The sequence below is a fragment of the Peromyscus maniculatus genome, chromosome 6 (genome assembly GCF_049852395.1).
Source record: "Peromyscus maniculatus bairdii isolate BWxNUB_F1_BW_parent chromosome 6, HU_Pman_BW_mat_3.1, whole genome shotgun sequence".
NCBI classification, from domain to species: Eukaryota; Metazoa; Chordata; class Mammalia; order Rodentia; family Cricetidae; genus Peromyscus; species Peromyscus maniculatus.
In genome coordinates, this window is record NC_134857.1 from 115,192,859 (window position 1) to 115,205,896 (window position 13,038).

General features: G+C 43.8%; 1 protein-coding gene across 1 annotated transcript in view; it reads right to left on the reverse strand.

Moving 5' to 3' along the window:
* Positions 1 to 7,317, reverse strand: part of Nfkb1 (nuclear factor kappa B subunit 1) — a 117,119-nt gene extending 109,802 nt beyond the window's left edge. The window contains exon 1 of the mRNA XM_076575033.1: positions 7,093 to 7,317. The gene's annotated coding sequence lies outside the window, so the exon portion shown is untranslated. The remainder of the gene's footprint in view (positions 1 to 7,092) is intronic.
* Positions 7,318 to 13,038: the final 5,721 nt, after the last annotated feature.

The window sequence follows — 13,038 nt, forward strand, 5'->3', positions numbered from 1 at the left end:
TAAAAATATATTTCCTACTTCCTAGATTTTATATTTGTTTTCAGTTTTGATTTTCTACAAACCAATGGTATTACATATTCTCCTAAGTACTTTTATAAATACCCAACAGGGCGACGTTAGGTTTGACTTAACTTTTATTCTCATCTTTGCCTGTGTGTTCCTTCCTTTCCACTCTGTTTGCCCCATACGAATGGCCATCCATATTTCTTCCACACTGTTTTACCTTTAAATTTCTAAGCCATAAAAGCACACCACATGGGGCTGGTGAGATGGCTCAGCAGGTAAAGGCGCTTGCTGCCAAACCTTACGACCTGAGTTCAATCCCCAAGATCCATGTGGTGAAAACAGAGAACCAACTCCTGCAAGTTGTCCCCTGATCTCCACAAACTAAAGAAATAAATGTAATTTTTTTAAAAGGTCCATCATACGTAGAGCTTTATATTAGATGCTGTTGTCTTCTGTCCCATGCCCATACCTCAACAACAACAACAACAACAACAAAAGATACTAAAGCCTTTAAGTAAGTGTTAATAGCCAAACATCAATAAATGGTTGACCCTACAAAGAAACCCATGTTTAAGAACCAAAAGCTAGGAAACATCTTGACAAGTCATTAAGACACGAGGTATACATTTATGGTAACATATGTAAAATAGTTACGATGATCTCACTCCTAAAATTCTTATCTTTGAAGGCACATTTCCTAAGACAATTAAGTAAATAGTTTTTCTATTAAAATGAATTGTGGGCTTAGAGAGAGAGCCAATAAATATGTAGAAGGTATGGGAGAACTGGCGGGTGATACAGCAAGGGTGGGTGTACTCCCACGCTGATACACGGCATAACAGGTTCAGATCAAGTCACAGACTATATAACAGAATAAGATTTTGGGAAGTTGTTGTTGTTGCTCTTTGCGTGAATAAAATTCATTCAAACAATCTACACTCTTAAATGTTAACCTCTTTCTCAGAAGGAATGCTCAACTTGATATAGCTTTTTTCTCTTTAGTTCAAGTTTATAATTAGTAAGCCCTCCATAGAAACTCTGCTGAGCCTCATTTATGGAGAGGTTTACATGGAAGAAAACCAACAACAACAAACTGTTACGTCTAATATGAAATGCACGGCTGCCCACACACATGTGACTAACACAGCGGCCAGGACAAAGTTACAGCTTTGTTTATTCTAGATATATCCAGAAGCTGCAGGATGAGTTCATCACGCCACGGAGCCCAGCTGAACATACTGCTTGTATAGCAGTGTCATGAGGAGGGCACAGGCAGTGTGCTTGGGCTGTCTATGATTTTAACTGACAAACACCTCTGCCAGTCACTTTCACTGCCCTTTTCAGCAAAGACAGCTTTCCATGCACTGGGTGCATGTGTACATGCTTAATTCTCTGAGTTTGTTGGTAACAAAGAAAAAGACTAGATATGCACACACACACACATACACACACACACACACACACACACACACACACACACACACACACACTTTCCCTCATAAACATACATCCATGTATGAGTGTCATAAAGAGAGGTGAGGAATACAACACACACACACTAACTTTTCCCCAATGTGGATATGTGTTTTTAAGTGTCATGAAGAGAGGTGAAGCATACACACACACACACACACACACACACACACACACACACACACACACTAACTTTTCTCCAACGTGGATGTATGTTTTTGAGTGTCATGAAGAGAGGTGAGGCTCAGAACAGTTGGTTGAGGACAGCAAAGAAGGCTTTCCTAGGGCCTCCCAGGACACAGAGACATCAGGATGGAGATTGGCGTCTTGTCCCTTCCTAGTCTGGGTGGTGTATTTCATTGGATAAATTGAGTCTGTCAAAAACAAGTGGTCAGATGCGTAGTTTCAAGCTCAATTTTCTGAAAGTGCTACTTGAGGGATGAACCGAGCTCGCCTGTGGGAGACCCAGGTTTCAGTGTTGCAAGGTCATCACAAGGTGACAATGGAGACAGTAAACTGGCTGAGTGAGCGCTGCTCACCAGGTTTTCCATCCAGTTCCTTGGAACAGGCATAGACTCACGAGTGACAAACATTACTTCTCAAGGCCATATTTTATTTCAGACCTTTTGGCTGATGGATTTGGGTAGGTGTTAAAAACCTTTGTGTTAGCATTGGTTCCTTTTTCAGAGAGGCTAGCACTGAAATTACAGTTTCAGTGGAATTTAGAGAAGTTTGAACCTTGCAAAAAAGTTTTACACACACACACACACACACACACACACACACACACACACACACACACAAAAAAAAAAAAAAAAAAAAAAAAAAAAAAAAAAAAAAAAACCTGTGTAAGGGTTTTGGTTACTTTATTACCTTGCTTGGCTAGTGTCTCTCTAAAACTTTAAAATTAAAATGATACTTTTGCATTTCATAAATTCCCCTTTAGAATGAAAGCCTTCCTTTTTTATGAGAGCAATAGGTAATTTTTTAATAATTTATTCACCCTAATAAACCCTAAATGTACTTCACATAAAATACAGTGTCTAGGAAGCAAAAACTGGGTTTGGGGGCTTCTTCTTTCTTACCAGAAAGAAAGATGAAACAGTATACTTTTTTTTGTGTTTTTTCAAGACAGGGTTTCTCTGTGTAGCTCTGGCTGTCCTGGAACTCACTCTGTAGACCAGGCTGGCCTCAAACTCACAGAGATCCGCCTGCCTCTGCCTCCTGAGTGCTGGGATTAAAGGCCTGTGCTGCTACCACCGCTTGGCAAACAGAGTACTTTCTACTGTCCATAGCAGTGGTTGTCAACCTCTGTAATGCTGAGACCATTCAATACAGTCCCTCATGTTGTGACCCCCCAACCATAAAATTATTTCCTTGCTACTTCATAACTGTCATTTTGATACTGTTATGAATTGTAATGCAAATGTTGAATATGTAGGATATCTGATATCGACCCCTTTTGAAAGGGTTGTTCGACTCTCAAAAGGGTTGTGACCCATTGGTTGAGAACAACTGGCCTTTAGTAAAAGGCTGCCTGTTGAAACAATTTAATGTGAATCATTTATCGAGTATTATATAAATATCATATGAATATAAATATAACTATCATATAAATATCAACGTAAGGGTTAGAGATTTCTTTTCAGTATAGATTAGATGTTATTTGCTTTTAGTTAGAACTATAAGACTAGACTCTTTCAAATAGCCTTTTATTCTTTTTAAAATAATTTTAGGCTTTTCTAAAGAATATGACTTGTAGAATATATTTATATCCTTCTTGAAAGCTCAGGGTTTTTTCACAGCTGAAGAAGGAATAAATAAATATTTAAATCTGTTAGAAGCATGGGTCAGAATGAAAGCTGGTTAGATTAGGAGCCTAACAGTAACAGATAAAAAGTTAGAAGGCAATTTGTACTAGATAATTAGAACATATATATCATTATTCCTGTTTTAAAAACAAACAACAAATTAAAGCCTATCAAAGTTACATTACTGATAATTAAATCTGTTAGTTACTACACAAAGTATAGGGCTTCATAATAGTACATTTAAAAAAAATTTTATATATAGTACTTAGGATTAATACTCCAACAACAAAGTTTTATCTATATTCTCTCTCTTAGACTTCACAGTTTTTTTTAACCAAATCTTATCTTTTATTAGCCTTTAAACTCTTTGTGTTGAAGTAAAGCAGTCTTATCTTATTTTTTAAACTATTGGTTAGTCTTCCAATCTCATCTGAAAATATTAACTAGCATCCGGGAACATCCTCTAAGACAGTACAGAAGCAAGAAGGATACAGAAATTTCATCAGCAGGAAAAGAATGCCCTCCCTCCCTCCCTCCCTTCCTTCATCTCTCCCTCCTTCCCTCCCTCTCTCCTGTCTTCCAGCTCTCTCTCTCCCTCCCTTCTCTTCTTCCTGCCCAACAAGACAGTGTATTCCCATTAAGGCCACAGCACAAAGGTAAGAGTTATTAACTCTACCACACTATGTGGTTTTCAAACCTCGTCCAGATTCTACTCTTGCAAGACTATGCCCATCTTCCAAACATTCCTCCCTGAGGCTGAGTGTCTGCACTTAGTTAAAAACCTCAAATCTCCCAAGCTTCCACAGAATGCATTTGCTGGGATACATCCTCTCTTATTCTTCTACCTGCTCACCTCTAACACAACAATTGGGTTCAGTACTGATGGGAGGTGCAAAATCACAATTCTCAGAAGCAGAATTGGGTGCTCCGGTGTCAACCAGCCATAATCAGACAGAAATGCAGGAGCAATGCACGTGAGTCTTCTAGCACAATTCTCTTCAACCTTCTCCTGGTCCTTTTCTTCTAACACAACAAGCATACTACCTTATATAATTCACTCATGTTGTAAGCAGAAAGTTGGTAAGCCACCCAAACAAAACAGCTTCCTACCAGAAGACAAACTCATGAAACTCAGATACCGACTCACAAACATCCAATCTCCTGGACAGAATTCCTGTCCAATCTGTCACAGGAAAAGAGCACAACACAAGGATTTACTCCTTTGGTTCAACTAGTGCATTCCTGGGACACTTCCTAACACAGTATCTCTGACCCAGAACAGGGCATCTATCAGTAATTTCTGGAGGGGAAAAAAGATGGTATCTTGAGCACATTATCCAAAACTACTGCCAGCCGGGCTGGAGGTATATGGAGGTATAGTTCCATAGTAGAACACTTATAAGGCCCTAGGTTTAGCCCAGTCCGGCTAAACAATAAATCCACGTGGCAACTCAGGAACAATTATTTTAGCTTATTGTTTAAAAATGGCAGCTACTTTTCTTTCTTTTCCCAAGCTCAAATTAACTGAAGGTTTTAAGTGGTCACTTCCCCCCAAGAAGCCAGAACTCTCACCTCTGCTGAGCCGGGGAATACCTTATAAATAAATTAGGTAAAACCACGGGCTTGCTGACTGAAGGATGATCCACAATCCATGTGGCTGCCAAGTTTTTATCTAGCTCTATCTACCACAATGAGCAATCCCTGAGCGCCAAGGCAGCGGCTTACTTCATCACTTCTCTGGAAGTCTGAACGCAGCAGTGAAAACAGCCTGCAGAAATGCTACCTGCTCCACTGAGCTCCGATTCGTCTGGAGGGACCACGACAAGGAACATGGTCACTAAATCTAAAACGCTGCCCATTTCCAACTAGTTGGGCTTTAACCCACTGCAAACCCAGCCAGCCTGGCTGGTCTAGTTTTAGAGGCACAAGTCAAAAAGGAAACACAAAGATCAAAGCAGTGCTTACAAAGGGGAAGGACTATTTTTGTATGTATACTCCAGTATTGACTAACTGGCTTTGAAACACAGGGACGTTCACTACCTACTCAGCTCAAGTAATTGCCACGAGTAGAACACAAGATGTAACCGACTTTGTGAACAAAGATAACAGAGTGTCAGGTGGCCACCAACCTTTAACAGGATTAAACAACTTTCTTTAAAAGTCTTTTGGTTTTGAAGTGGTTAGCATTTCCCAGCAAGTATAGTATTTTAGTGCCAGCATTATGTCTACGGAGAAGGCTTCTTTTGTGCTCGCACTTGTTTAAGTTATGTTAAGCCAAGAAAACATTTTCTCTAAGCTAGCAGGAGACTCCCAGATGTATCAACATGGACAAGGGCTGCAGATTTCACCTTCCCATCATTGTATGTGTTCTGTTAGTCATCCGATTGGATGACAAATGTTAAATGCAACAGGAAGCAAAGCTTTTGATTCCCGTCTTCTCAAGTTCATAGGCTAAGCAAAGTACTTTGCTGTAAATAATTTACATAATTTTTAGTTCATCAGACAGTAAGTGGCTCCATCTCTAGAAAGCACAATATTAAAATCAGGGAAAAACACACTACAGTTAAGGGCTTACTTTAATCGAGTTTCCCTTTTGAAGGTCTTACAAACATTAATGCATTTTATGCCACCCAAGAATACTCCGTTGAGGATTCCACTAGAAAGCTACTGAAGTCTATCTTGATCTCCAGCTTTCGTAATTACCCACGACCATCCGTCTGTACCCCATTATTTGATGCCATGGCTATCAAATGTTAATAAACACTGCAAATATTTCTCAGTTATGAGCCCTACCACAAAAAATTTTAGTTAAATATGGTTACTCAGAAAGCTGCAAAGTCAACCTTCACTTTAAAAAGTCCATAAAAAATGTACTAAATCTAGATGATGAAATCTTTTATCATTAGTTCCATTTAAGTTTCAGAACAGACCAATAGATAGAGTCAAGGTCGGTGTCTATCTCAGGAGACCTAAGAAAGCTTACATGTAGGAAAGACGTCGTTTGTACTGTTTTTTGTTTTAGAGGTCATGCACTATACATGGTGCCATTATTCTAGAGTTTCCTGCAATCAAGTGTCTTAAGAGGTTCTATTAGTAGGTAATTTCTCTCTCAAATGCCAGGCCTGGAGAATCGGTGTGAGGCCCTCCTTATATTTTGAAAATCAATGTTGAGATCTGGCAGCTGAATACAGTGTGTGTGTGTGTGTGTGTGTGTGTGTGTGTGTGTGTGTGTGTGTGTGTGTGTGTGTGTGTGGCCGGGGTGTGTGTTGGGGTGTCCATCACAGATCGTAAAGTGGGCCCTGGGCTCTCCTGCTGGATTCTGAGGAGCTGGGAAGGGGTTTGCCAGCCTGGAGGACTGACAGACACTTCTGCTTTCATTTCACCGACCGCCCTTCGGTGAAATCTGGCTGTGCACTGCACCAAGCACCTTCCTATCTCTCCTCCGCCGCAGCGGACCTCAGCCCGGCAGCCACCCCCCCGCGGCAGGGGCTTGGGGAGCTATTTCTAAAACTTTGCTCGAGTTCCCCTCCGGTTCCCGTTCCCGCCCGCGGAGTCGCGATGGGCCCCGCCGGCCGGAGAGGCCTCGGGTCGCCCAGTGCGGATGTGCCCTGTCCCCGCAGCCGGGGCCGCGCGTCCCGCAATTCCTGCCCCGGCTCGCCCTCCCTCCCCGCGCTCCCCCTCACCCCTCCGGCGGACCCGCCCGGAGCCCCGCGCCGCAGCGAGCCGATCGGACCCGCCGCAGGGCTGCCGCGGAGAGAGAGGTGGCGGGCGGCTCCGTCCCCCTCCGATCCCTGGGGCTTACCCTGGAGGTGCAGGCGGGCGCGGCCTCTCGGCGCCTGCGGGCTCCCGCTGCGGGACGGCGCGGACCGGCGGGAGCCCGAGCGGGGTCGGGGCTGCGGGCCGGCGGCTCAGCGGCGCGCCATGGCTGCGGCGCGGGCGGAGAAGCGCGGGGCGGGCCGGGCGCGGCGGGGCCCTGAGCTCCGGCCTGCGCTGCTGGAGCCGGCCCGCGAGCAGGCCGAGGGCGGCGGCGGCGGCGGCTGCAGCGGCGGCGGCGGCGGCGGCGGCGGGAGGCCGGGGGCGCGCAGGGCACGGGAAGCCGTCAGCGCGTAGCCGGGCCGCTCGGGTGGCGAAACCTCCTCTTCCTGCCCGGCTCGCCTCGGTACTTCTCTCTCGTCCTCTCTCGCTCACTCTCTCACTTCCTGGCTGGAAATTCCCACTGACGTCGAGAGAGAGCAGACAGACGGACGGACCCACGCGCGCGCGCAGCGGGGGCGGGAGGTGGGGTCGCCGCCGGGGGTGGGGGAAAGCCCGCGCGCCCCGACCCGGCGCCCCGAACCCCCAGCCCCGCTGCGGTCGTGACGCCCCCGGGAGGCGCCCGGTTGCCCAAGGGCAGGCCCGAACAGCTGGAGGCCACCGGAGACCGGCTTAAGTCCCCACGTGCCCCGCACAAAAGTCAATCCCATCTGCAGGTTCCCCGCGCCGGGGGTCTCGGTTCCACTCAGGTCTCTTCGCAGACTGAACCGGAATTTCGAGATCGGAGCTGCCATCTCTCCAGAGAACTATGAGCTTAGGTTGGGTTTGGGTGAAGTCTTCAATCTGGTCAGTTATTCCATCCACAGCACCTTGTCCGGCCTGTGTGATCACTGCTGTGGATGGAACTATAGCGGCAGTGGGACCCACAGTGTTGGTTTACAGCTCATAAATCCTTATCCGGCTCAAAGGGGGTTATTTTTCTGGAGAGGCCTCCCAGTGATGACCGTTTGCGAGCATTTGAGCTGCTTTGTTCTTTGGGTTGGGGATGACAGCCTGGGGCGAGGTAGCTCCCAAGTGAGTTTTGACCTGAAACAGATATTTTAGAGTTCAGGGTCTCACTACTGAGTTCAAGTGGAAATACAACTTTGAAACACCAGGTAATATTGCTTTAGTACTTAGCCCCCTGAGCCGCTTTCCACTGCAACCCGTGAGGTGGTAAAAACCTTGGTATAGTGGAACACGTTTTCCATTGGATACTGGGGAGTCTTTAAGTGACCTTACAAGCCCAATAATCTACCTTAAAGCGATTTCATTTAAACCCCAGAGGTTGTTTTGACATCTAGAGTTCAGAAGCTTCATACAAATGGGAGGCAACGACTTTTTAATGGGACATTATTAGAAATTGTGCCCCTAGGGGCTTGGGAAATAGTTCAGTCAGCATAGTGCGTAGTCCTGAGGTGGGAGTTGGGATCCTTAGCACCCAGGTGTGTAAAAAGCCATTGTAGGTGGGGGCATCTGTAACCCTAGCAGCGACAGCATCAGTTGGATCCCTGGAACTCACTGGCCAGTCAACATAGCCAACTGCCGCCAAGCTTCAGGCTCAGTGACATAAAGTGACACACACACACACACACACACACACACACACACACACACACCCTCTCTCACACACACGGGGGGGGGGGAGAGAGAGAGAGAGAGAGAGAGAGAGAGAGAGAGAGAGAGAGAGAGAGAGAGACTGCCTTTATTATGATTTAGTACACTGATAGAGTGTAATATAAAATGATTTTTTTTCCTTGCTGACATGAATACAACGCCTGCAAGCTCTCGTGAAACAACGACGTGTAAGGTGTTTTTCTTTCCTGTGTGGACTAGGTGGGGGTGGGAAGACTACAGTGAGCAAGGTGTTGGCAGTCTCGTTGTCAAAAGTGTACAGAAGGGATTGTTACCAAGGGAGAGGCAGTGGGATACCCATGAACACAAGGGGAAGGCTGTCCATTGTTGTGGAATTCGATCCGTTCAGTCTACGGTATTGGGGTGACTATCCCTAGGGCATGGTCTTGTCTGAGTATGTGACCCGATAAGAACAGAGGGTCACTGGGCGGTGGTGGTGTACATCTTTAACCTCAGCACTTGGGAGGCAGAGCCAGGCGGATCTCTGTGAGTTCGAGGCCAGCCTGGTCTACAGAGTGAGATCCAGGACAGGCACCAAAACTACAGAGAAACCCTGTCTCGAAAAAACAACAAACAAACAAACAAACAAAAAACAACCGGAGAGTCTGGGACATGGAGGGTTTCCTGACCCCACGGTGGGGTGTGAGGAGGCAGCCACGTGACTTGATTCTGTGTTCGTGCCTGTGTTATTCCCATTGCATCTCTTAACAAATTATTGACCAGACTTTCATGGGTTCTCACTTCAAGTTCATCAGCAACAAATACCAAGTTGAATTTCAAGCTCAAAACGATCCCGTGGAATATACTTAAAACAGGAGGTGTCATGGGAAGCAGGTAGACTAGGTTCTTCCTATATCTGTGGCAACAGAACCCACAATGTCAGGGATTTGTTCTGTCACAGCCCTTGAAGCCAGAGGTCTGACATTAAGGCGTGGCTGTGAAGGCCACGCTCCCCAGAAATCCTTCGTGTAATCCTAGCCTCTGGTGGCTGTGGCAATGCCTGGCATTCTTAGGCGTGGCTGCACCATCCCAGTCTCTACATTATTATGTCAGCTCCTTCTTTGTGCCTTCTCTAATCCAGATCCAGAGAGACTTGCCTTTTTTTATTTAAAAGATTAATTTTTAACTCTGTATATGCATGTGCACAGGTGTCTGTGGAGTCCAAACTAAACATCAGATCATGTGGAGCTGGAATTACAGGTGGTTATGAGACACCCAGCATAGGTGCTAGGAACCCAATGTGAGTCCTCTGCAAGGGCAGTAGGTCTTAACTTCCAAGCCATTTCCAGTCACTACTCCTTTCTTTTATTAAGAAACCAGCCATTATGACCACCTCCTAGCCCAGCATCTACAAGAGCCATTTCCAGATAGGATCATGTTCATAGACCTCTTTGGTTCAAACTTGAACATTCTTTTGTGGGCTGCAATCCATTGCCATGAAGCATTCTTCTGACACTCCCGCTTTGATACCCAATGTTTTCTCTACATTCTACAGATCTGCTTTCTGGAGTGTTTCTAACAATTTCATCCACTCCATGTCATAATAAGGCTACAAAGAAAAAAGGCTTATATGTGGAAACTCTGGCACCAATACTGTGAGTTCAGATTGTATTTGTTGCTAAGTCCATGAAATCACATGCATTTCCTTAATCATGAAGTTATGTATTGGCAATAGTGTGTAGAGTTAGTTCGGAGGCTGGAAATCCACATAGTAAGTAAATGGCAAGAAATTATACAGTTTGAAGAGGAGTCATGAAATAGACCCATACTTTGAGCATTGCAAACTCTAAAACATGTGCTGAAAATGGAATAACAGTGTTCTGTTTCTATTTCTAAAAAGGTTACAACTTGCTTAGAATGGGCTACAGCTCTTAGCTGTAAAAGCCAAAATTAAACAGAAGGACTTCACTTGACTTGAAATCAGTCTTGAACTGGAGTCCTAGGTTTGTCTTGAATTATCTCTGTAATTTATCAAGTAATATCTGAGCCCCAGTTTCTTCACCTGTACAATAAGCATACATTATAGCTTAAAAAAGCCCCTATAGGATAGATTTATATAATGCTTTAGATGATATACATTTCAACTTATAAGTTGAATTATAATATATATATTATATATAATATATATATATATTATATATATATATCTCGCACACACAATGTATGTTTCATTATAACAACCCTAATTCCCAGTTTTATATACCAGAAAGAGCTAGTGAATGCACAGGGGATGTTTACAAGCATAAACAGTTGTTATGGGAACTTAAAATAAATTAATTTCTTCATAGTCTTAGGGGCTATTAATGCTTGCACTGCTGACCGCTACAACATGTACGCATTGTGATACAGTATTCCATTTTACCTCCATGAAGATGCCAATCATATTCTGTGCTGCAGTTGGGCACTAAGCAGATCTTACTGAGCATGCTCTCAACTAGCCCCTAAAAGAGTAAGAAGATACAATTTCTACTCCTAATGTAATGCTTGGAAGAATCCTTTATCTAAGAGCCAGGACAAAAGTGATCTGTATTAGATATTATCACTCAGAGTGACCCCAACAACAGAGAGCAAGAATGTCTTTCTGATCCAGAAAAATTCAAAACATTCTTCCCTAGCTGATGAAGAGACATTGAAATGGGGACATCATTGAACTTGGAAGGAGACTATCACTGATTTCACAGATACTGGCACCTCCTGTGTCAGTTTCAATGAATTATACACTACTGTCACTGTCCTCTACGAGGTCACAAAAGCCAAAGTAGTATGTGGTGTCACATAAGACAGAATACAGCAAATACTTTCATGGAATTATAATTATGTACTTAGGAAGTTATACTGCAGTGTGGGAAGTATTTCCTGGAAGTTAAAAGCCCTTAGGCTGTGAAATCCAAAGTCACCTTCAAAATTGAACCCAGTGCCTGATTATACCCTTAAGAGAAGAATTCATTCTTCTGCACTAGGATGCTCTGTGAGCCCCATCAAGCTATGTAACCATCCCAGACTTCCTTTCATTCATCTGTGAGGTGAGATGCAGATAATGTCTGCCGCATAGCAGTCAAATGAGTACTTATAAAGGCTCTGAGTCTCCGAAAACATTCCTTTACATTTACTGTTATTCATTGTACTGTGGTTTCTCAGAGGGGAAACATGGTAACAAGGCTAACATTTAGTGGATGTTGGAATTATGAATAAGAGATAGAGACAAAATAAACAAGAGAAAATAAAAGATGGATGAGAATGATTCTTAAAAACATGAAATTGGGTTCAAAGCGTAGTTTGTAGTAATTTCAGAGCACCTAAAATGTATTCCATAAATAATAAAGAAATATTAAAAAAGATTATATTCTTTTCTTTAAATGAGAGTTAGTAATAGCTGAGTGGTAGGACATATATTTCACATGCAAGAGGTTCTGGGTTCAATGCCCAGCACTCAAATGCCCATCAAATTACCATAAAACATGCATTCAGGTCATCAGCATGGAATGACATAGGAAGCCTAATTCTGTGGCTACAAAAAGGCCGTGATAGATTGGAATCATGCCTAGAAGTCACCGTTCAGTGAAGGTGGTCCTCCTCACAGAGAGTAATCTTAAACACAGAGCAATCAATTCCTATGATATTACATGCGGTGCTCTCTTTTTCCCTCTTAGATTCTATTCTTACAGCAAACTTATCCACTGAACATTACAAAGGGACCAGTTGTTTTAATACATAGAGAAATAATTTCCTGTGATTGTAACCTAGGTTATTCTGACATATCTCATCCTCTCGTCCAGAGTCCCTTACGAGATGATCTTCTTTTTTTTTTTTTTTGGTTTTTCGAGATAGGGTTTCCCTGTGTAGCTTTGTGTCTTCCTGGAACTCACTCTGTAGACCAGGCTGGCCTCGAACTCACAGAGATCCGCCTGCCTCTGCCTCCCGAGTGCTGGGATTAAAGGCGTGCGCCACCACCGCCTGGCTATGAGATGATCTTCTAATGCTTCTTGGGTTGACCAGATATCTGATCTAAAAGGTGCTTGGTAAGCTGTCTGTCTAACCCAGAGTCCATTCCCTACCAGTACCTACCTGGTATTGTTCTCTTTGATGCTTGCCTGGCAAGTACTTGATTAATTGAGCTATCGCTTCAGCCCTATATGGTGTGATACTCTTCAACAACTGTTTGGTTCATCTGCAATTCTAGATTGTTACTCCCCCCCATTCAACTTTAGTCAATTCTCTAGTTTTCTTTGTTGTTAGTGGTGGTTTTGTTTGCTTTTTTTTTTCAGGGGGAGATTGAATCCATGGTCTCATATTCATAATCAAGTACTATACCACTTGTAGT